Genomic DNA, 24,203 nt, shown 5'->3' on the forward strand with positions numbered 1-24,203 from the left:
AAGGTTAGGAACCTAGGTGTAATGTTTGATGACAAACTTTCGTTCATCAACCATGCGAATGCAGTTGTTTCCTCTTCCTTTCACACCCTCAGAATGGTTAGGAAACTTCTGCCTTTCCTTACACCTAGCGCCAGCAAGACCCTCATGTGCACCTTAGTTTTGTCCAAGGTGGACTATTGCAACGGACTCCTACTGAATGCTCAGGAGAAAGTCCTTAACAAATTGCAGTTAGTGCAGAATGCAGCAACAATAATTCTGTCCTGCACTCCTAAGTTCACATCAATCTCCCCTATCATTCGTCAACTGCACTGGCTGCCTATCAGAAGCCGTACTAAATTCAAGGCATTGTGCATTGCATATAAAGCTATCAACAATATAGGACCTGAGTTCCTAAAAAAAGTATTGCACACATACACTCCCAAAAGATTCTTGCGCTCCTCCTCGGCTCACCTGTTCACCATTCCCAGCACCAAGAAAGCTTCCTGGGGAGACAGACGTTTCACAGTTGCCACAGCCAGACTATGGAACACCCTCCCCCTTAAAATCAGCCCCTCCCTCTTGACATTCAGGAAACAAGTAAAAACCTGGCTCTTCAACCAGTAGTCTCCCATCTAAGCGACTCTTCAGTTACCTTACAGCGCCGGGACACTCCAGGGTATTTGTACGCTATACAAATCACATAAATAAAATAAATAAATACATATGGTATGGTGGGTACCCCCGTAATTGGCATGACCTACCCCATAAGCCCCTAGTATATAATAGGGCAGGGGATAGAAACTACCTAGAAGTCCCCAGTATCCTAGGGCATGGCAGTTTAGAGGCCAGCTGATTTACTGAACTAGCATGTGTGCAGTGCTGAAGCCTGAGGTCAGTTTAAAAGCAGCACTGGTTGCCAGGACTGCTTTTAAACAATAAATTGTGCGCAAACTCGACTTTGGTGGTAGGGGCACTTAAGAATGGAAAACCTGCAATGTTTTGGCATATTACGGACCCCCATGGTCTCCCCTGGGGGGGTCCCAGGGGTGGGGGTCAGTTATATATGAGGTACACCCTTATAAAATGAGTTTTTATATGCCTGGGTAAAGTGAAATTTTACATTTCACTCCCCACATTGTTTTAAAGTGCTGATCAAATTCGACTTTGATGCTTAGGGCACTGGATAAGGAGGATCTGCAATATTTCTCCAGATTCAGAACCCCTGAAGTCTCCCCTAGTTTCACAGGGGGTGGGGGCCATGAAAATAAGCCATCCCAGGGGGTGTGTTTAGCCAGTTCGTACCTCCTTGCTGGAGAATCAGCCATTATGGATTTGGAAGATTGGTGCACTCTGGGACAAAATAATGACACTCTACAGGATGCGGTCATAACAATGAGGAGTTGCCCTGCTCTCATTGGTCAGAAGTGACCTAGTGCTTGACCCAGAGAATTTTGAATACGTATCTGAGAGGGGCAGAGCCCTCCAGATCATCTGCTTGAAACTTACTGAAGCAAGAAGTGCCCTGCTGAGAAGTTTTGCTGTGCAAAGATTTCTAAGGCCAACCTTTGAAGATTGCACCAAGTGAAACTGCAGCCCTGTGGATTACCTTGCCGCAAAAGGAATTGGTGGACTCCATGCAAGCTACAGGTTAACAGAGCTCACCTGGACAGCCGCACAAGGAATTCCCAGACTGGAGTACCAGTGGATTTGTCAGGGTTTTCTTCAAGTGGATTGTGGAAATAAAGTTTCACACTTTCAAGAACCCTCTTGGATATTCCAGACCTTGGACTGTGTATTGGATACTTTGGGACCCGCAAGCAGAACTTCAGGTAAGAGTTCTAACTGGAGTTCTAACTGGACCCAGCCTGCTGGAGAAGGCTGCACAAGAGTGTTGAGAAATACTCCAGAACCATTTTTAAAGGTGTGTCTCTGTCAGAGAAAACGAAATGACTGAAAGGGGCACTGTTGGTTTCTAAGCACTAGAAAGTGACTAATCTTTAAAAATTCATATATCTGGTTCCCTACAGTGGATTATTTTCGGTTTGGTGTCATTTAAAAGATAAAAATATTACCTATTTTTTTTAATTGGTGTTGGATTTTTATTTTGTGTTGTGTCTTAATTATTTACTGAAATGGTGTTTTTAAATGCTTTACATACCTGTCTTTGAAGTTAAGCCTGTGTGCTCACAGCCACGTTACAAAGGGATGGGTATAGGAATAATTTTCTAAGACTTATGCTGAGTCCTATCATGTGTTAGTGGTCTTTTTGCCAGTGGCAGATCTACATTTGCTCCTATCAATAACCCACTTTCCAACATTTGGTGCTCCGCGGTGTGGATGAGAACTTGTGTTTAAAAAGTGTGTTTTAAAAGTACACCTTTCAGTGAATAATTTAAGATTATAAAAATCCTCTAAATTGCCTTAGAACAACACTTTTGAGTTTGATTTTTGAAATTCGGAATAAAACTATTTTTAATCCATTGTTTTGATTTTTTCAAAAACTCTATTTTGCCTAGTTTATTGTGACCCAAAACTACTAGGGAACCATGGAGCTGGACCTGGCTAAACTGTCCCAGTTTAAGATGGCTGATCTTAGGGAACAGTGTAGGCTTAGGGGGCTGTGTGCTGCCAAGAAGATGAGGAAGGCGGGGTTGCTTGAGCCCCTAAAGGCCTGGGCCAGGGCAGCGGAAGAGAACCCAAGGGGGTGGGAAGAAGTTCCCTCTAACCTCAAATGAGCAAGGTATGAGGATGAGACCTTTCCCATTGTGACAAGTGTTAGCCAGTTAAATCAAGGTGGTGGTGGGAGTCGGGAAGCGTCCCTTACTCATGTACCACTACTGTCCCTTGCAGAGAGACAGCTTCAGGCTCAATTAGAGTTGATTGCCTTGGAGAAGGAGAAATTTGAATTGGCTAAGAGAAAACTGGAGAGGGAGGAGGAGAAAAGAAATGGTGGCAGAGAAAGTGAAGAAGATGCTGAGATGTCCAGGGGTGGTAGATTTGAACCTAAACTTCCCTAGGGCACAGTACCCAAGTACACTGAGGGGGATGACATTGACAGGTGGCTAGCAGCTTTTGAGAGGGCCCTTAAAATGAGTAGAGTCCACTCCAGGTATTGGGGTGAACTCCTGTGGGAGTTGATTCCAGTAGCTGGGAGGGATAGGCTCCTGACCCTGAAGGGAAAGGATGCAGAATCATACCAGCAGATGAAGGCATGCTTAGTCAAGAGATTTGGTCTGACTCCAGAACAATACAGGGTGAAGTTGAGAGGCACCCAGAAATTGAGTTCAAAGTCTTGGTTAGACTTTGTGGACGTTTCAGTAAAGGCACTGGAAGGCTGGATTGTTGCTAACAAAGTTGACACATATGAGGGATTGTATATATTTTTTTTAAGAACACATTTTGACTCATTGTGCAGAAGAGAAGGTACGCCAGTATCTAGTGGACTCTAAGCTGACAGATCCCAGAGAGCCGGGGGAATCAGCTGATGAGTGGGTGAGAACTCAAGTTTCCAATCAGCGCCACAGGGGTGACCAGAAGAAAGGAGGACAGGTCCCTCCTTAGGGAAAAGCCCAGGGAAATGAAGGTCAAAAACCTAAGGAGTCCTCCAAAGACCCACAAAATCCTGCACAAGGAGGGGGGCCCGAGCCAACCCAAATTCAAAGGGAGGGGATTTCAGGGAAAGCCTGGTAGGTTCTTTGATCCCTCAAAGGTGGGTAAGTGCTTTGACTGTAACCAGGCAGGGCATAAGCAGGGAGATGCTGTCTGCACCAAGAAGCTCCCCCCTAAGGGGCCATCCACAGGGATTGCCAGTGTCAGTGTAGGGTTGGAGAGTAGTGCCTCGGGGAGGGGTAGTCAGGTGGTGTAAGCAACCTTAGTGTCCCTGGGTGGGGTGAATATTGCCACCCTTACTGCCTTATCTCCAAACATGGACAAGTACAGGCAGAGGCCTAAAGTGAAAGGGACTGAGGTTGAGGCTATAAGAGACTATGGGGCTAGTGTAACTATGGTCCTGGATGAACTGGTGCCTCCAGAGAGGTTGTTACCTGGTGAGTTTCACCAGGTGACAAATGCAGACAGCACCACCAAATTCCATCCTATGGCTGTGGTGGATCTGGAATGGGGAGGTGTGACAGGCCCTATGAAGGTAGCGGTGTCAAAGGTGCTCCCAGTCCAGTGTTTACTGGGCAATGATCTGGAAGCCTCTGTGTGTCAGAGGTGGAGAGAGGGTTCCATATGAAAATATTGGTGCTCCATGAGTGGGTATGTGCTGTGACTAGGTTACAGACTAGCCAGAAGGGAGGGGGTGGACACTTGGACCCTGGAACAAGGGGCCAAGCATCCAAGGACAAGGGCAATTGGGCCTGGTGAGCCAGCCCAGGGAACTCCAGAGGTACAGGAAGAATCTAACCCTGATGGGGAGGATCTGGCCTTTGAGGGAGGGACTCCATCCCTGCCAGAGCTGTCAGATTTGGCAGAAATGACAGGAGCAGGTGGACCCTCCAGAGAGGAGTTCAGTCTTGGACACCGTGACTGTCCCACCCTTGAGAGTTTGAGGCGGATTGCTTCTAAGCAAGAGGAGGGGGGTGACAGTGGGTTTCACAAACTCGACTGGGAAGATGGACTGCTTTATACTGAGGCCAGAAACCTCAAGGAGGGGGCCACCAGGAGGTTGGAGGTGCCCCAGAAAGTACAGAGAATTCATCCTGACTTTGGGTCATGATATCCGCTTGGCATGACATTTGGGGCAGACAAAGACATGGAACCGGTTGGTGAACCATTTCCACTGGCCGAATATGTTTGAAAAGGTAAAGGAGTTTTGCAGCTCCTGTGTCACCTGTCAGGCCAGTGGCAAGGCAGGGGGCAAGACAAAGGCTCCCCTAATATCACTGCCAGTGGTTGGGGTTCCTTTTGAAAGGGTGGGGATGGACATTGTTGATCCCCTGGACCCACCTACTGCATCAGGGAATAGGTATATCTTAATGGTCGTAGACCATGCTACTAGATACCCTGAGGCCATACCTCTTAGAACCATTGATGCTCCTGCGGTAGCTAGAGCACTGCTTGGTGTGTTCACCAGAGTGGGATTTCCAAAAGAGGTGATGTCAGATAGGGGCACGAACTTCCTGTCCAGCTATCAGACTACTATGTGGGATGAGTGGGGTGTTAACTACAAGTTCACCACCCCCCTATCACCCACAGGCAAATGGTATTGTTGAGAGATTCAACAAACCCTGAAGGGCATGATAAATGGGTTGTCAGAGAAACTCAGGAGGAGATGGGATGTTCTCCTCCCATGCTTACTGTTTGCCTACAGGGAGGTGCCACAGAAAGTGGTTGAGTTCAGTCCTTTGAGCTGATGTTTGGACACCCTGTGAGGTGTCCATTGAGACTGCTAAGAGAGTCTTTAGAGAAGCCTCTGACAATGTGCTCGATTATGTGCTAGGCCTGAGATCTACAATGGCAGAGTACATGTCCAATGCAAACAGGAAACTGGAGGCCAGCCAGGAGCTCATGAAGCACTGGTATGATCAAAAGGCTACTATGCCTGAGTATACTCCAGGACAATTGGTGTGGGTGTTGGAGCCTATGGCTCCCGGGACACTCCATGACAAGTGGAGTGGGCCCTATCCAATCTTTGGAAAGAAGGGTGCGGTTACCTATTTGGTTGACCTTGACACCCCCAAGAACCCTCACAGGGTCCTGCATGTGAATAGATTGAAACCCCACCATGACAGGGCAGACATGACTATGTTACTGGTCACTGATGAGGGTGTGGGGGAGGAAACTGAGCCTGTGCCCGACCTCCTCTCCACTAATGTGCATGATGGGTCAAGTTTTGCCTATGCAGATAGAAGAACTAATCTCATCCATTAAATTAGGATCCCCCTTGATCCTTGCCCCCCTTCCATCCTTAAACCCATTTCAGACTTAATAGGACCTGCTCTTACTAATATCTGCAACTCAATGTTCCACTTAGGTTCCTACCCATCAGTCTGGAAAAAGGCCATTATCAAACCGCTACTAAAAAAATCCTTTCTCGATCCCTCAGAATCAAAAAACTACAGACCCATTGCATGCCTACCCTTCCCATCAAAAATCTTTGAGAAAATCATGAATATTCAACTATCCCAATTCATTGACCACAATAACCTCTTGGATGACACCGAATTTGGGTTTAGGAAGGGCCATGGGACCGAAACAGCCCTTATTAAGGCATAAGATGAGATCAGGATGATCCTTGACCGAAGCGGTGCAGCAGTCATGATGTTACTGAACCTGTCCGCGGCCTTTGACACGGTCGATCATACCATCTTGATCGACCGTGTATCTTCCATCGGCATGCATCGCAAGGCTAAATCCCTTCTAACCTCCCTCCTCTCTGGCCGTACCCAGTCAGTTAAACTCAGCGACTTTTACTCCCCCGTTTTCACCCTTCCCTATGGAGTACCCCAAGGATCCTCACTAAGTCCGACCTTATTTAACATCAATGTGTCGGACTTGGCCAGGGTCATCAAAGCTCATGGGATAAGACTAACCTTGTATGCCGATGACACCCAATTGGTGTTGGCAGTACATAACGATGGAGGAGCAGTTGCCGCCAGCTTCCAGGAGGGAATTCTAGCCATCAGCTCCTGGATGGCAAGCAACTGCCTAAAACTTAATTCAGATAAGACGGTGGTCATGATCTTTGGTAGTCTTACCCCTTCATGGTCCCCAACCTGGTGGCCTACCAACTTGGGTCCCCCTCCAGTACCTGTCACGAAGGTTAGGAACCTAGGTGTAATGTTTGATGACAAACTTTCGTTCATCAACCATGCGAATGCAGTTGTTTCCTCTTCCTTTTACACCCTCAGAATGGTTAGGAAACTTCTGCCTTTCCTTACACCTAGCGCCAGCAAGACCCTCATGCACACCTTAGTTTTGTCCAAGGTGGACTATTGCAACGGACTCCTACTGAATGCTCAGGAGAAAGTCCTTAACAAATTGCAGTTAGTGCAGAATGCAGCAGCAATATTTCTGTCCTGCACTCCTAAGTTCACATCAATCTCCCCTATCATTCGTCAACTGCACTGGCTGCCTATCAGAAGCCGTACTAAATTCAAGGCATTGTGCATTGCATATAAAGCTATCAACAATATAGGACCTGAGTTCCTAAAAAAAGTATTGCACACATACACTCCCAAAAGATTATTGCGCTCCTCCTCGGCTCACCTGTTCACCATTCCCAGCACCAAGAAAGCTTCCTGGGGAGACAGACGTTTCACAGTTGCCACAGCCAGACTATGGAACACCCTCCCCCTTAAAATCAGCCCCTCCCTCTTGACATTCAGGAAACAAGTAGAAACCTGGCTCTTCAACCAGTAGTCTCCCATCTAAGCGACTCTTCAGTTACCTTACAGCGCCGGGACACTCCAGGGTATTTGTACGCTATACAAATCGCATAAATAAAATAAATAAATAAATATGGTATGGTGGGTACCCCCGTAATTGGCATGACCTACCCCATAAGCCCCTAGTATATAATAGGGCAGGGGATAGGAACTACCTAGAAGTCCCCAGTATCCTAGGGCATGGCAGTTTAGAGGCCAGCTGATTTACTGCACTAGCATGTGTGCAGTGCTGAAGCCTGAGGTCAGTTTAAAAGCAGCACTGGTTGCCAGGACTGCTTTTAAACAATAAATTGTGCGCAAACTCGACTTTGGTGGTAGGGGCACTTAAAAATGGAAAACCTGCAATGTTTTGGCATATTACGGACCCCCATGGTCCCCCCTGGGGGGGTCCCAGGGGTGGGGGTCAGTTATATATGAGGTACACCCTTATAAAATGAGTTTTTATATGCCTGGGTAAAGTTAAATTTTACATTTCACTCCCCACATTGTTTTAAAGTGCTGATCAAATTCGACTTTGATGCTAGGGGCACTGGATAAGGAGGATCTGCAATATTTCTCCAGATTCAGAACCCCTGAAGTCTCCCCTAGTTTCACAGGGGGTGGGGGCCATGAAAATAAGCCATCCCAGGGGGTGTGTTTAGCCAGTTCGTACCTCCTTGCTGGAGAATCAGCCATTATGGATTTGGAAGATTGGTGCACTCTGGGACAAAATAATGGCACTCTACAGGATGCGGTCATAACAATGAGGAGTTGCCCTGCTCTCATTGGTCAGAAGTGACCTAGTGCTTGACCCAGAGAATTGTGAATAAGTATCTGAGAGGGGCAGAGCCCTCCAGATCATCTGCTTGAAACTTACTGAAGCAAGAAGTGCCCTGCTGAGAAGTTTTGCTGTGCAAAGATTTCTAAGGCCTGACCTTTGAAGATTGCACCAAGTGAAACTGCAGCCCTGTGGATTACCTGCAAAAGGACTCGGTGGACTCCCTGCAAGCTATAGGATAACAGAGCTCACCTGGACAGCCCCACAAGGAATTCCCAGCCTGGAGTACCAGTGGATTTGTCAGAGTTTTGTTTAAGTGGATTGCAGAATTGAAGTTTCACACTTTCAAGGACCCTCTTGGAGATTCCAGAACCTTGGGCTGTGTGTTGGATACTTTGGGACCTGCAAGCAGAACTTCAGGAAGGAGTTCTAACTGGACCCAGCCTGCTGGAGAAGGCTGCACAAGAGTGATGAGAAATTCTCCAGAACCATTTTTAAAGGTGTGTCCCTGTCAGGGAAAACTAAATGACTGAAAGGGGCACTGTTGGTTTCTAAGCACTAGAAAGTGACTAATCTTTAAAAAATCATATCTCTGGTTCCCTACAGTGGATTTTTTTCATTTTGGTGTTATTTAAACGACAACAATATTACCTATTTTTATAAATTGGTGTTGCATTTTTATTTTGTGTCTTAATTATTTACTGAAATGGTGTTTTTAAAAGCTTTATGTACCTGGCTTTGAAGTTAAGCCTGTCTGCTCGCAGCCACGTTACCAAAGGGTGAGCATAGGAATAATTTTCTAAGACCTATGCTGAGTCCTATCATGTGTTAGTGGCCTTATTGCCAGTGGCAGACCTACATTTGCCCCTACCAATAACCCAGTTTCCAACACATTCCATAACAATTTGTTTGTTTACCGACCTCAAATCAATGCACATTCTAAGTTTTCCATTCTGTTTCTTAACTAAAACAATCGGAGAAACCCATTCAGAATCATGAACAGGTTCAATCACACCATCAGCACACAATTTTTTGATCATGTCTGCCAACCCATTTCTCACAGACAGGGGTTCATTCCTCAACTTGTGTTTAGAGGGCTTATCATTTAAAAAAATATATATTTTATGAGAAAAACCTTTGACTTTTCCTAACTCCTTTTTAAACACATTTTTATGTTTGTCTAGTATCTCGTGTCCTGCTTCATCATTTTCTTGTTGCTCATTATGTACTACTTGTAAATCCTCTACCATACACACTTGTACCTGGGCATTAGGACACAAAGTAATACTACATTTTCCCTGGAGTTTCCACCTAATGACTTGTAATCCATCAACCGCAAAATAAACTTTTCCTAGAATGCTTTTTGTTGAAAAGAAATGTCGGAAACAAAATACCCCAACATTTCAATTTCTTTACTTCCAAAACAATACACACAGATATCATTGTGTTCTAATATTTTGTCCTTCCAAGACTTGTTCAAAAAGGAATCAGAAATAATAGTGTAGGGGGAACCAGAGTCCGCCATAATGTCAACATTCTTGCCATCAACCTTAATGGTGCACATAGGAGGGACATATGGTTCAGAATCAATGTCATTGTTAATATTGAAATAACTTATCCTAGCTTATGACAATTAGGATCACTTTCTGTTATACAAACAATGGTATTATCAAAAGAAGGTTCATTGTTCATCTCTTCTACAACTTCCTCATCAGCAAGACTAGCAACTCTCCTATTGGTTTGATATAAGGCCCTAAAATGGCCTACTTTTTTGCATTTACAACACTCTTTACTTCTGGCAGGACAATGTTTGAACTGGAACGAACGTGATCTGGATCCACAACGAGTGTACAATACTTTACTTGAAGAATTGTGAGAAAATGTATTAACTGGACTGTATGATGTAGCAGGTTTATTAGATTTGCCTTTGGAAATGCCAGTTTTAATATTGGAATCTTTTACACTAAGGGACGCGGCTCCAGAAAGGCAAGCAATCTACATTAATGGTATTAAATGAGGCAAAGGAGCGTTCAACACTTTTGGCAATTTCAATGGCCTCTTATAAGGATGGATTACGTTGTCTCAATAGTTGCTCTTGAATTTTCTTGTTGGAGCAACATATTAATTTATCACGAATATACTTGTGTATGCAAGGCCCAAAGTTACACTCTGCGGTTAACACTCTTAAAGAAGAAACATAAGGATCAACTGATTCATTTACCAATTGGTGTTGAGTGTAAAAATTACATCTTTCCATGACAATGTGAGGTTGTTCTGCAAATCTATTTTTCACTCCATCTATTGCTTCTGTGAAACAATCATAATCACCACTAACCATACCCACTGGAGTAGGAGATGGAGGTAGATGTTCAAAAACATCTTCTGCATGAGTTCCCATCATATTGAGTAATAGGGCTTCCGTTTAGTTAGCATTAAATCCATCACCATTTATGGCTAATAAATAAATATTAAAGTGCCAGAAACATTTTTCCCATTTCATGCTAGGTTGATTGGGACCAGAATAAAAGGGAGGATTTCCACAGACATTGCTCATTTAAAAAATGCCTTAATTAACAAAGAAATTACTCAAGAAAGTTAAAAATAAAAATTAAATAAAAACAGAAGATGAACTACAATTGTGTCAACATTAGAATAATAATGGATAAAATATGAAGTTTAAAGAGAGAAAAATATTTTAGCCTTAGCATAAGTTAGACATTGTGAAAGAAATGAATTAAATACTGTGTATATTTGAAAGATACACAAACAGGAGCAATAAAGTTAATCAGGTGTGCGTGTCACCGAGGCACGCAGAGGTAATATGAAACAATCCCAATTCAAAATGAATTAAACAATGTGTATCTTAAAATTAAAAAAATAGCAGCAATACAGGTAATAAGGTGTAAATGTCTCCGAGGCTTGCAGTGTTAAATACAAACCAATCCCAATACAAAATGGTGGAGGCGTGCTAATTTAACAGCGTAGCTGCAGCGTGATGCACGTCTAATCCTGAGTGACGCGGTGGAAGATTCACGCGACTGAAACTTGGAGGCAGTGCGCGGGCATTCCGCACGAGATGGGTGTCTTCAAATGGGTGGCCCTGCACTGGTTTCAGCACGAGTCAAAGTCACAGCCAAGGCGCCTCAAATTCCAGGACAAAAGCAGGGAAGAGCCAAACAATTCCACTAGAACAGCCAAACATGAATAGGCTCACCAGCCGGCAGATTACCACAGTGTACTCTCAGAACCAGAAATGCCGCTTTCACATAGAAAAGGTGAGGCAAACAAAGTTCTCGAAATTCCTTTCCAACGAAGTCTCCTCGAAGCTGGCGCAGAGAAGAAAAGGCAACGAGGCGATCCACAAAGCCGAAGTATCACGCAAGGCAAATAGCTCTTCGGAAAATACATAATCCTGAAAAACAATTGCCATATGTTTGTATGCAGATCAAATGTGCTTGTTTCAATAATTTAAAAAAAGGAGGCGGTTTATTTTACACATTTCTCACAGTGCCTGCAGTTCGAAACAAAACGATTTTGCATTAAATTAGCCACTGGGTGTACGGAGGGGACTTCGCTCATTGGATTTTACTAATTTTGCATGTTACTGTCTTACAATGATAACAAACAGGCTTTCTTGCCTGCTGAAGTGTCACCTGTCTGCCATTTTTTCACAGCCCAGGCACAATATATGTTTATTTACTTGCCATATGGCATGCTCGTGATGGGCAACTGCCTACAGTCAGTAGGGTGCCGGTCCGGTCGTGATGTGTTCGACTCAATTTCCTCTGGCATGGCTGCCCGCTGTGTCCTAGGCTGTGACAAGCGTGTGTTTAAATTCTGGCCACCTTAAATTTGCAGTTTATTTCTTAAAACCGCCGGGGCTGGGGTAAGTTTAACAGGTTTCTGACTTGCGTTGCTATGTTGTATGTGAGATTATTGCACTGGCCTAAACCTGTGACGATAATCCAAAAAAGTGCTCAGCCTGTTCCCGTGCGAGTCAGCTAACTGGCACTGTGTGACAGGGAGCTAAGATACCTGGATCCTTTTGTAACTTGTCTTGTTCGTGTTGAAGCCTCCCTCATCCTTCCTTTTGGGCCTGGGTTTCCACATCATGTGGACAGACAGAGAGGCCCTGGAGTCTTGATGCTCTCCTGATTGATTGCTGGCAGGCAAGGGGCCAAAGGTGGGACATGATTTCTGGTGCTTTGCTGCAGTTTTAAGATCTTCTTGAGTTTCTAGTTGCTCAAATGGGTGTAATTTCTGATATTTCTATGTTTCCCTCCTCTTAATTGCTTGATTTTGCTCTTGAGAAAGTGTCACTCAAAGTTGTTGAAATGTCACTCAAAATTACGCTGAAACTATGAAAATGTCACACATAGCAATCTGAAATCTTGGCAGCTAATAAAGAAATTTAAAAAACGTTCCCCAAAACATTTCAGGAGCACAGTTAGAGATACGTTTGGCAGCATATTTTGGGAAAAAAATATTCTAGGACTGGAGTTACAGTACATTTGCCTTCCTATCGTGCGCGAAGATTTCTGCTCTTTTACGAGCTCAGTGCGAGGCTAGCTGTATTAGTCTTCTTTCTTTGTCTACTACTCTTAGTTGGTCCCTTTCCATATCGACACCAGTGTTTATCAGTCCCTTTTCCATGTCGTCAGCTGGCGCTTCATTCCAGTTTATGAGCGTCCTGCCCTGGCCGGAGTTAGATACTGGTGAGCGGGGACAGCGTTGTGAATGAAGTACAGACGCTATTAATTAACCATTCTAATTGGTGACTGCAGCAGGTCCGCGGGAATGATAAGCGACGCTGGGAACAAGTAACAGGGGGTAGGTGATGCTTCCGTGTAGTGGCTTCTGTTGATTGGTCGAGGGAAGTAATTGGCGTGGAGTGTATGTTATGGTTAACTCTATGTAGTTTGTAGATACAAATGCCCGTTGTGGTTACCGCCGAAATTGTGAGGGAGGACGTTGCCCGTTGATGGATTTGGCTGTGGAGGAGCCACGTGTAAATTGTAATCTCATGTTTTAAGTGGGTTTCAGGATAATTGGGAACGGCTGTGGTAGTAGTGACAGTCATCCCATATGGTCAAGTTAGTGTACCTTCATTATGTGCTTAGATTTTGTTCCCGCACAAATAAATACTAACAAGGAGAAATGGTATAGAGAAGTTATTCTGCCAATCTTTTTGCTACACACAGATCGAGATTTACAAACATTGCAGCGCTTTTCCACTCCGTTTAAAACAAATAGCAAAATTACACAGTTTATGACTTATTATTTCACAGCAGCTTGTGTGAAGGCAGGCGTCATGTCATTTAACACACATGATACTACTTATTGTGACTTTACTTGACTTTTGACCCTGATGACACCTCAGGAAGCGGCATATTTGACTCTATCACGCCATAGGAAGCGGCTAAAACAACAAAATATTCTGTAGCTATTTTATTTGTTCATCTTCAAGTAACTACCAACTCAATGAACAATAAATGAAATGACCTTAAATGAAAAATAATTGCAAGTTAAAAATCCGTGAACAGAGCACAATTTTACATTGTAAAACCTTTATTGATTAATAAAATCACTGCAGATATACATATGAGGATAACCAGAGAGAATCGCATTCTGGTTGGTGCAGTGGGGAATAGTGAGATGTGCTTTTAGTGTTACGAGGACCCATCCTGTGATATAAAACACCTTGAATGTGTATGTCATTATTTTAAACTTGCATTAATTACACTTTGTATAAGATAGGCTGCTACAAAGTGCACAAAAGATTTAGGTTTAAGATTTTAAAAGTGCTTCCAAAATATAGATCTGAGCAATGTGCAGACTGTAATTGTGCAAAATATTTTTACAACTCTCCATTAAAAGCACGCACTCCACAGCTCATCGGGTCACCTTACAGTACTTTCCAAAAAGAATACACTTCAAATATCTCTATCAATTAAAGTCAATACCGGCTTCTAAGCAACCTTTTATATGTGCAAATTAACCAAAGGCGCACATTTGCATTTCTTTCAGGCAGCAGACACTCAGGCCTGTTTCTTGTTCAGGTGGCTCTCTTCCCTCCACTGCAGCAGAGGCATCTCAAATGTCGGAATTAACCGCCTCCGGGACTGTTGCATTTTAACCCTTTGGATGCGTGCGAAATTCGGACGGCTCCCGGCCGTCCAATGCACACGCCACCCGTAGCATCGGACGGCCAGGAGCCGTCAGACGAATCCAAAGGGTTAAATTAAAGTTGTGAAACTGTTTTTGTCAAATGAAAAAAGAATGGGCACCTCCTGCCCCTCAGACCCGCCCACTTTTATCTCTGCTTATGGTCTGTGTCAGCACAGCAAGTTTCGCGACACATGCTATGCAACTAATCCTGTTCTGGCAAACAGGTAGATCACGTTATCTTGTTTGATGGGAAATGTCACATTTTATTTAAGACACACAAACTATGGTTTGGTAGAAGGGGTTCCTCTGGCTGATTAGTGTCGGGCGGAAGGGGGCTTGTATATGTGAATGCATCATCCTCCCACATTTAAAATGAAAACTGGAATAATGCCCCAGTTACTTACCGGTAATCTTCATTACTCTGAGTATTGTCTTGCTTGTGATCCAGCGGGCTATAGAAAATATATCATAAACTACGCTACCCAACTTCATAACCTATAAACAAAATTCTATACTAAACATGGACCCATTTATGAACCTGATATATTTTGGGCCTACTGAATCAGGTGGTCAGAATAAATCTATATACACATTATCTACAAACTATATACATATTTATACATTTGCAGAAAGAATATTGTCATTAGAATAAAACCCAACCATTTAAACGACCACCATAGGTGACGTGATCTAGCTAATGGTAACCTATACTTCTAAATAACCAAGACCAGCTTGTTTGTCAAAAGTAAGATTTTATTTTCTAAATTATGATATATATGTTGTAAGTTTTATAAATGAAATTTATTTGCAATAAAGCAAGCATGATGGTAAGAAATATGGAAAAACACAATTTAAGCAATTGAATCAAATTTAAAGAAATTATATAAAGTTTAGCATTTCTAAAACCTATTTCCCTAACTGAGCTAAATAGACAGAAATTAAAGTAAAGTTCTTTGAGGATTCTTACGTGCTCCACGCAAAGTCCAGCAGCACATCACCCTCATCGGAAAGTCAGAAAGCAGCAGCCAGCCCAACCCTAAGGGCATGACTTTTTATACCTTTCTACGCTAACTAAACTAGCAAAGGAAAGTTTTCAGAAATCTACGACGTCCCATTGGTTGAGAGTGACAAGTGACATGTCACCCGATTCTTAAAAAGTTCCACAAAATCATGTCTTACAAAGACCATTGTCTCTTCCACGTGAAGCCAGAGGCTTCCTGCGATTGCAACTTTGTATTAAGTCATCCTCGCAGCTTCCATAGTCTTTCAGTGCAACTTCCGCGGATGCCAAGTTAAGGACTGACAAAAAGTTCACTTTCGACCTTGGCCATGTCCGACAGAATGATGTCAGCTCATCAGTTTTTGCTTTGTGAATGCAGCTTCAATAAACGTTTTAATTCAGAATGGGCGTCTCGTGACTTTCTGCAGAATTATAGATCAGCTTTTATTTTGCGGCTCAAATAGCTAGGCCTCAAAAGCAGGCAACTTATGATTTCTAGTATAAAACAAACACAAGAAAAGTATTAATGTAAGAAATAAAGTATTTTCTGTATCCACCCCATGGTTTACTAATTAATTAACCCACCCTATTAATCTAAATGTTACCTAGCCATTGCAAACAAATAAAGCAGCGTTTATATTTACCAGTCTCCGGTTTTCAATGAGACCCATATGCACCTAGAATAGTAGAAATGACATCACACAGACAAGGAAAAGCAAAACAAGCACATGCTTATTTAAGTTTGCAGCAGTTAGTAATGACAAAAACGAAAACAATAAATTATTTTATTAATTTGCACAAACAGAAAGATGCAACATTTATGCACGTTTATGAGCACACATGTTAGTCCCCCCACGTGTAGAGTTTAATCTAGGTTGTATTAGCACGACATATCACAAATCATTAATAATTTTATTCATGTTATGGAAATGTGACTTTGCGAGTTTAAACAAAATTTTGTTTTCTATCTCGCTCCATCAACTCCCTCATCTGGTGATTAACAAATCACCACACCAGCACTCAAAATTTTGGTAAATTAAATTTATAAGAAATCGATTCAAATTCATTTGTATTAGTAAACCTAAAAGTCTGTTTCAGCATAATCTTTGCAATTAACATGACGCTCTCTATGTAACTCCTGTAACTCGATCTCCCTTTCCTCTTCTTTTCTGAGTTTATAGATTCTCTTCTTTTCCTTTAAATGTTTCTTTCTTTTATGTAACAAACAACCTACTTTAGTCAAAATAAAAATGAATACTATTATAATCAAAGGTGCCAGAATCTTGCCAAGAATTGAACTTCCGATATTATGAAACCAGTTTTTAATTGCTTGAAACCTTTTTGAAAGTTTCCCAGTAAAATCTTCTTCTTCTAAAGGAATTATTTCTGAATGCATTTGTGTAATATTCTTAATATACATTTCAATATTCTTACTTTCATCCGGTATATATGTACAGCAATGTTGGACATGTAAAATGCCACAGACTCCTCCCTCTTTTGCTAGGAGTATGTCTAAAGCAAGACGATCTTGAATTACCATGGATCTAATAGCAATAACTTCAACATTCACTAATTGAAACCCATCAGCAGTGTCAGTTGATAATCTATCAACTATAGTGGACAATTTTCTGATTCTCCCTGCATTTAGGGTTATACCAACAAAAGGTATTACAGCTTGGAAAATATCTCCCAGAACTTCAGTAAAAGTTTCTCTTTTAGCTCTATTTACATAATTATGAATTTTAAACAATCCTTCTGAATCTCTGTCAACATGAAACACTTTAGGAAAAACAATTCCCACATAACAAGTTCCATACCAATGGTCTGGAAGGTTATAGTAAGCTTTGTCACCACAAACAAAATAAATTCCAGGGAAGATAGGATCTTTTCCACCTTTAAATCCCCAACCTCCCATAATCTGATAAGTATCTTCACAGTTGCTTGCACCTACAAAATAATTATCAAAAAGTGTATTATCTCTTCTAATGCAAAGCTTTCCACTAACAGGTTTGTCTATGTGAATTGCAATATTTTCAAGCATTTTACCATTTAATTTCTCATCCTCTTTTTGCCAGAAGGATGACTTAGTCTGCTTGACTAATTCATTTCTCTTATAAATTGCTCTTCTCTCCTCAACCATATTCAAAAATTTCTTTCCTTCAGCACTTAATTTACATGTTAGATTATTCTTATAAGCATACTCATAAGTGAGTTCGTTAGTAACAAGGAAATATTCTCTCAATTGTTTTGCTTTCTTATGCTTATTTAAAGCATTATCAATTTTAACATTAGCAAAAATCTCATCATAATTTGAATAGTAATATTCTAAACGACCAGTTTGATAAAATAAACTAGTTAATACACTACATGTAACAGCATAAGTGAGAGGAAGCATATTATATGTTACTCCCTCAGAAACAGAAGCGGGTAATTTAACGCATACATAACAGTCCTTTGCATCCATTACCTTTACATATTCACTCAAAAGCTTTGTGAATGTATTGCTTGAAAAATCACCTATTGATTTATCTTGATGAATGTTAGGCTGATGATCAATTACTTTTGCAGATGTACTATGTTTAGTTTGGCTAACCAGAGCTTTGCTTGTTATGTTAACTTTGTGTAATTCTCTATTCATTTCTAAAGGTATAATCACAGCTAGTACCAACCAGAGCAGAACTAAAATGAGCAGACACACCAGAGTCATCTTACAGCATCTTTTAAAAACAGAACATTTTGAAGTGCTCTCCTTAACGTAAGGCATTTTTAGGTTAGTTTTAGCCTCAAAAATAAAAATAAATTTTAAAATTTATATATACCCCCCTTTTAAAATATATTTTTCTTTTATAACCCTAAACAAGATTTCTTCGACCTTATGTCATACATAAGTTTTCTTCTACTAAACAGTTTTTCTTCGACCTTGTGTCAACTAACAGGATTTCTTCAGCCTTTTGCCAATTTAATAATTTTGTACTTCAATCATTGTCACTAATTTCTTGGATTTCGTTTTCTTCTTCACTACTATCATATATGTCAATAACAGGTGGAATTACCAAGTAAGTCCACTCAGGAGACTTGTATTTCTGGTTTGGTTTAATTATTCTCTTCCCTTTTCTCGATATCACTTCTATTTTTCTTCCAACTCCAACTTCCTTTCCAGGACTCTTTTGACTACTTATTTCTTCAACTTGTTCTATTGGCTTTTTGATTAATCTCACTCTCAATCTTCCACCAGGCCAGAAGTCTGCTTTTCTCACGTACTTTTTCTTTGGTTCAGAATTATTTGATTCTGACTTCCAAGTCCTTTTCTTTCCGTTTTCACTTCCACCTTCCACGTCACTTTCTTCAGTTTCGTAGTCTGAAATTTCAATTGACTCAGGAACTTCTCTATTCGGCAATTTCACTCCTTCAGGAACTTCACTTTGTCTTCCATCACTGGTACTCGGTAATTCGTTCTCCTCCTCTTCTTCAATTACCTCTAGCTTCCCAGATTTCGGATTTTTGTTCCTTACTTCAGAGCTTGTTCTCTGCCTTTCGATACTCTCCTGGTCTGAAACTTCTTTTGGTTCAGCTTCTTTGTCTTCAATATAGACAACCGAATCCTCAGTTATCTTTCCTTTTAGCAGATTCTCTTCACCTTCAGAATCTATTTCAATTATTTCTAAGTCTTTTCTTGTCAGATTTCCATTCACTGACACTTGGATGAATCCAGCGCTTCAATCCTCTGCACTTTACAGCATTAGTAGTGATCAAGATTACCTGCCTAGGTTTCTGCTATCTAGGAGATAGACAATTCCTCCTCCGATGTACTTTCGTTCTGACCCAGTCTCCAGGTCTCAGATCATGTGTCAAAACTTTGTCATTTGATTGAGCTTCAGTTCCCACCTGATTAGACACAGAAGTTACCATATCAGATAACCTTTTACAGTAATCCAAAATTGCACTGTCATTTATGCTCAACAGTTTACCTACAGGTACAAAAGCTTGCCTCATAACTCTTCCCATTAAAATTTCATGAGGACTCAGACCTGTCTTTTTATCTGGAGTACTTCTTAATGACATCAAAACAAGTGGAAGAGCATCAGTCCACTTAACTCCTGTCTCTAGACACATTTTTCCAATTCTGTTTTTGATAGTTCCATTTATTTGTTCAACTACACCTGATGCCTCTGGTCTGTATGCACAGTGTATTTTCTGCTCAATGCTCATAGCTTCACAAATTAACTTCAACAGTTTGTTATCAAAATGGCTTCCTCCATCACTCTCAATAGTGACTGGAAAACCGTACCTTGGGATGATTTCTCTGAGCATTAGTTTTGCTACTGTAATTGAATCACAATGTCGTGTAGGGAAAGCCTCTACCCACCTTGAGAATAAGCATACAATTACAAGTACATATTTCAAACAGTTGTGTAAGGGCATTTCAATGAAATCTATTTGTAACCTGGTAAAGGGACCACCCTCTCGACCAATTATTCCTGTCCCCACCACTGATTTTCTGTTTGGATTCATTTGTTGGCATGACAAACACCTTTGACAAAAAGATTCTGCAATGGTTCTAAATTTGGTATTGAACCATGTTTCTCTAAAAAGTCTAACCATAGAATCTCTTCCCAAATGTGCAGGACCATGATATAATCTGGCCATGTCAGAAATCATGCAATTTGGTAAAACTACTCTGCCATCTTTGTAAACCCACACTCCATCTTCATCACGTGGTCTACAATCTGATCTTAACCATAGGTCTTTTTCTTCATCATCTGCTTCGTTTTGTAAATCTCTAATCTCATTCCATGTTTCTACAACAGTTGTTAGCATTAATGAATTTGAATCAGTTTCTGTACTTCTATTCCGATTGTAAGAATAATTTTTCCTTGCGCAGTACTTTGCTGTCTCGTCTGCGAAGGCATTTCCTTTGGAAATATAATCAGTTCCTCTTGTGTGCGCTGCACACTTGACTATGGCAATTTCTTTTGGCAATTGTATTGCTTCAATTAATCTTCTAATGAAAACTGCATTTTTAATTGGTGATCCTGTTGATGTCATGTATCCTCTCTGTGACCAGAGTTGTCCATAATCATGCACAACTCCGTACCCATACTGACTATCAGTAATGATGGTAACTCTTATATCTTTTGATATTTCACATGCACGAATTAAAGCAATCAATTCAGCCACTTGTGCTGAACGAACTCCTTCAAGACATGATGCTTCTTCAACATCTTCAACTGTACAAACTGAGTATGAAGCTTTCAAGACACCTCCTTCGGATCTTAAGCATGAGCCATCTACAAAGTAGACAAAATCCGATTCAGGCAAAGGTCTGTCTTTGATGTCTTTTCTTGGTTTTGTGCAGAATTCCATGACATCTAAACATTCATGTTCTGTCTCAATGTCATCAACAATTTCAGAATCAGGTAGTAATGTAGACGGATTCAGATTCAGACATCTTGAAATCGAAACATTATCTGCTCCCAGTATGATTTTCTCATACTTTGTCAATCTGCTACTTGTTAAATGTTGAGTCTTACCTCTTGTCAGTAATATTTCAACTGAATGAGGCACAAAAACTTTTACAGGAAATCCCATAATGATTCCTTCACTTTGTTCAAGGCTGATACTTGTAGCTGCGACTGCTTTCAAACAACCTGGTAATGCTTTTGCAATTGGATCAAGAACTGCAGAGAAGTATGCAATAGGTTTCTTTAGATTTCCATGTCTCTGTATTAATACAGATAATGCACATCCTTCTCTCTCACTGCAATACAGTTCAAAATCTTTCTCATAATTTGGCATACCCAAAGCAGGAGCTTGGCATAAGCTCTTTTTCAGGTTCTCAAAAGATTCCATCTCAGCATCATTGAGAATGATTGGATCTTTTACATCTGATTTGGTCAGTCTTTGTAGTGGTTTTGCAATTACTGAAAATCCACTTATCCATTGTCGACAGTAACCTACCATTCCCAAGAACATTCTAACCTGTCTTTGTGTTCTTGGCGGTAACATTGCTTGAATCATTTTTATTCTCTCTATTGTTACTTGTCTTTTTCCCTTTGCTATTCTGTGACCAAGGTATTTTACTTCTTGTTTGCAAAACTGTAGTTTTGCTGGGGACACTTTATGTCCTTCTTCTGCAAGGCGATTTAACAGAATTATTGTGTCTGTTACACAATTTTCTTTTGTCTTTGCAGCTATTAACAAATCATCAATATACTGCACCATCGTAGACCTACCTGGTAAGTCTAAATCTTCTAGTGATCTTTTTAACAGTTCGTTAAAGATTGAAGGACTTTCTGTATAGCCCTGAGGGATTCTTGTCCATCCAAGGGTCTTACCTTGGAATCTGAAAGCAAAGATTTCATAACTGTCTGGGTGTAAGGGAACAGTAAAGAATGCATTGCAAAGGTCAATGACTGAGTACCATTCAGCATCATGTGGAATCTGAAATAGAATTACTGCTGGATTTGGAACCACAGGACAACATGGAATGACAATTTGATTAACCTTTCTCAAATCTTGTACGATCCTAAATGTTCCGTTAGCCTTTTTAACTCCCATAATTGGTGAATTACAAGAGCTACTCTTCATTTCTTTTAATACACCTTGCTTGATTAACTTTTCAATTATAGGTGTAATACCTTCAATTGTTTCTGTTTTCATTTTATACTGTGGAGTATTTGGAAATTCTATTCCCTGTTTCAATGCAATTTTTACAGGATCTACATTTTTCATTAGACCCATCTCATTTCCAGTAAAATCCCATATTTCAGATTTCACTGTTTCTTTTAGCTCTTCAGGTAAATCCTTTTCTTCAAATGCAGGAAACAATTTTGTTTCTTCTGCTTCTATCATCATCATTGTCATTCTGTACAAACCATCTTCCTCCATTGTTTGTAATTCAACTCCTTCAGGAGAACAATATATTCTGCAATTCATTTTACATAGGATGTCTCTGCCTAATAGATTTACTGGACTACTGTTACAAACCACAAATCTGTGTTTGTCTCTGTAATTTCCAATTTCGACTGGTACTGGATCAGTTAAGTCTGTTTTAATTTGCTGATTACTTACTCCCACGACTTGGATGGTATCCCCAGAGAGAGGTAGGTTTTCAATTTCCACTGATCTAACAGTAGAACGGGTAGCACCAGTGTCCACTAGAAAAGTGATGTCTACATCATTAACTTTCCCGTTTACATAAGGACCAGACTGGTCAACCTCAAGAGTGGCTCCAACAACACACTCTTCCTCCTCTCTCGGGCACCGTCAGCAATAATCATCAGAATCGCTGTCTTGACTTTCTGTTAATAAAAATTGTTGTGAAGCATTTTGCATTTGAACCTTTTGCTGTTTTTGCTGTTTTTGTGGTTTTATTACCTGTTCACATCCCTGAAATCCCACGTTTGGATTATATTTTTGAACTCCCCCACAATTCGGAAAAGGTGGTTGTGGTAACTGGTCTTGACGATTATTCACCTGTTGTTGTTGCTGTTGTTGTAACTGTCGCTGAATATTAAATTCATTTAACCCCTGTTGCATCTGTAGCTGTTGCTGCAGGTTAACACCATTCTGCATCTGTGGATTCAATAAGGGATTCTTTGAGTTTCTAGGAGGATGAGGACACTCGTCCCTCCAATGTCCAATTTCGCCACAATTAAAACAAGGTAATCTTTGTTTCAGCTCTTCTATCTTTGGGCTAAATTTCTTTGGGAAATTATTATTACCTTTAAACTTTCCTTGTATCTGGTTTGTATTTCCAGTTTGAACAAAATTAGTGTTTTTGTTTCCCATGCTGGCAATCTGTTGCTCAGCCACCTTTACCTGAGCCCACATGGCTTTCTCCTTCAGCTTCTTCTGTTTTACTTCTAATTCATCGCTACAATATTTTGCTTTTCTTAGAATATCATCTACAGATAGTGCTTGCCATCCGACAATACTAGTTCTGATCATTTCTCCAATTTCAGGTTTTAGTCCATAAACAAATCTATAGATAAAATGACTCATGTCTTTTTCATCTAATTTTTCATAACCACTGTATTGTTTAAATATTAACAATAGTCTTTCATAAAAAGAATGAACTGATTCTTTTGTTTCCTGTTCTGTTCTTTCTATTTTAACCCAATCAACTTCTTTGGGTGGAATTTTGTTTTTCATCCAAACAATTACTTTCTCGTAAAAATCCATTACAAGTGGATTTGGGGCACCTGTTTCTTTAATTCTTTCAGGTTCTGCTTTTGGCCAACTAATAGATATTTTACATTCTGTCCAAAGATCAGATGGGACTACAATGTCAAAAAATCCATCTAAATCAATCCACAGAACTTTTGACACTTTGATAAATCTATCGACTTGCCTGTACCACTCAACAGGTTTCTCTCTTAATTTTGGAAAGTCATTTGTGAATAACAGAATGTCCTGTCTTGACCATGGGACATGAACATATCCTCCACCTGCAACTTCTCTCATTGGAAATTGTTTTGACAATTTTTCCAATCTTTCATCTTCCTTTCTTTTCGTCCATTTCACTCTCCATTTGTTCAGTTCCCCTAGCTTTTTGATATAGACGATCAAATCTTTAATGTGAACTATTCTTCCCATTGAGTTCAAACTCTCAATGTCACTTTCTGAAAAATCTAATCTGTAATGCTTTGCAAAATTCTTTTGTTTACTTACATCGATTTCAAGTTCTGTAGCTAGATCCTCTAATTGATCATATTTATTTTTCGTTTTCCACTGAATACTTTTGCAAATGAATAGTAGTTCATCATCCCGATAGTAATTTAAACTATCTGGGCCAATTGTTCCAATTATTAATTCTTCAATATTAGCTTTTAATTTGGCCACATCAAGTTTTGGTGTGGTTATCCTGATTTCAGGACTTCCTACATCTGACATAGCACCCATTGGT

At 40.7% G+C, this 24,203-nt stretch overlaps 1 protein-coding gene across 2 annotated transcripts in view; it reads left to right on the forward strand.

The window, feature by feature from the left end:
• The first annotated feature begins 12,732 nt into the window (after nucleotides 1-12,732).
• The window catches only part of C5_1H14orf119 (chromosome 5_1 C14orf119 homolog), a 71,176-nt gene continuing 59,705 nt past the window's right edge, over nucleotides 12,733-24,203 (forward strand). The window contains exon 1 of one of the 2 annotated variants that reach the window (XM_078644897.1): nucleotides 12,733-12,842. The gene's annotated coding sequence lies outside the window, so the exon portion shown is untranslated. Of the gene's footprint in view, nucleotides 12,958-24,203 lie in introns of both variants that reach the window. The other variant, XM_078644896.1, reaches the window with a different exon arrangement.

This window comes from Lissotriton helveticus, chromosome 5_1 (genome assembly GCF_964261635.1).
Source record: "Lissotriton helveticus chromosome 5_1, aLisHel1.1, whole genome shotgun sequence".
NCBI lineage: Eukaryota > Metazoa > Chordata > Amphibia > Caudata > Salamandridae > Lissotriton > Lissotriton helveticus.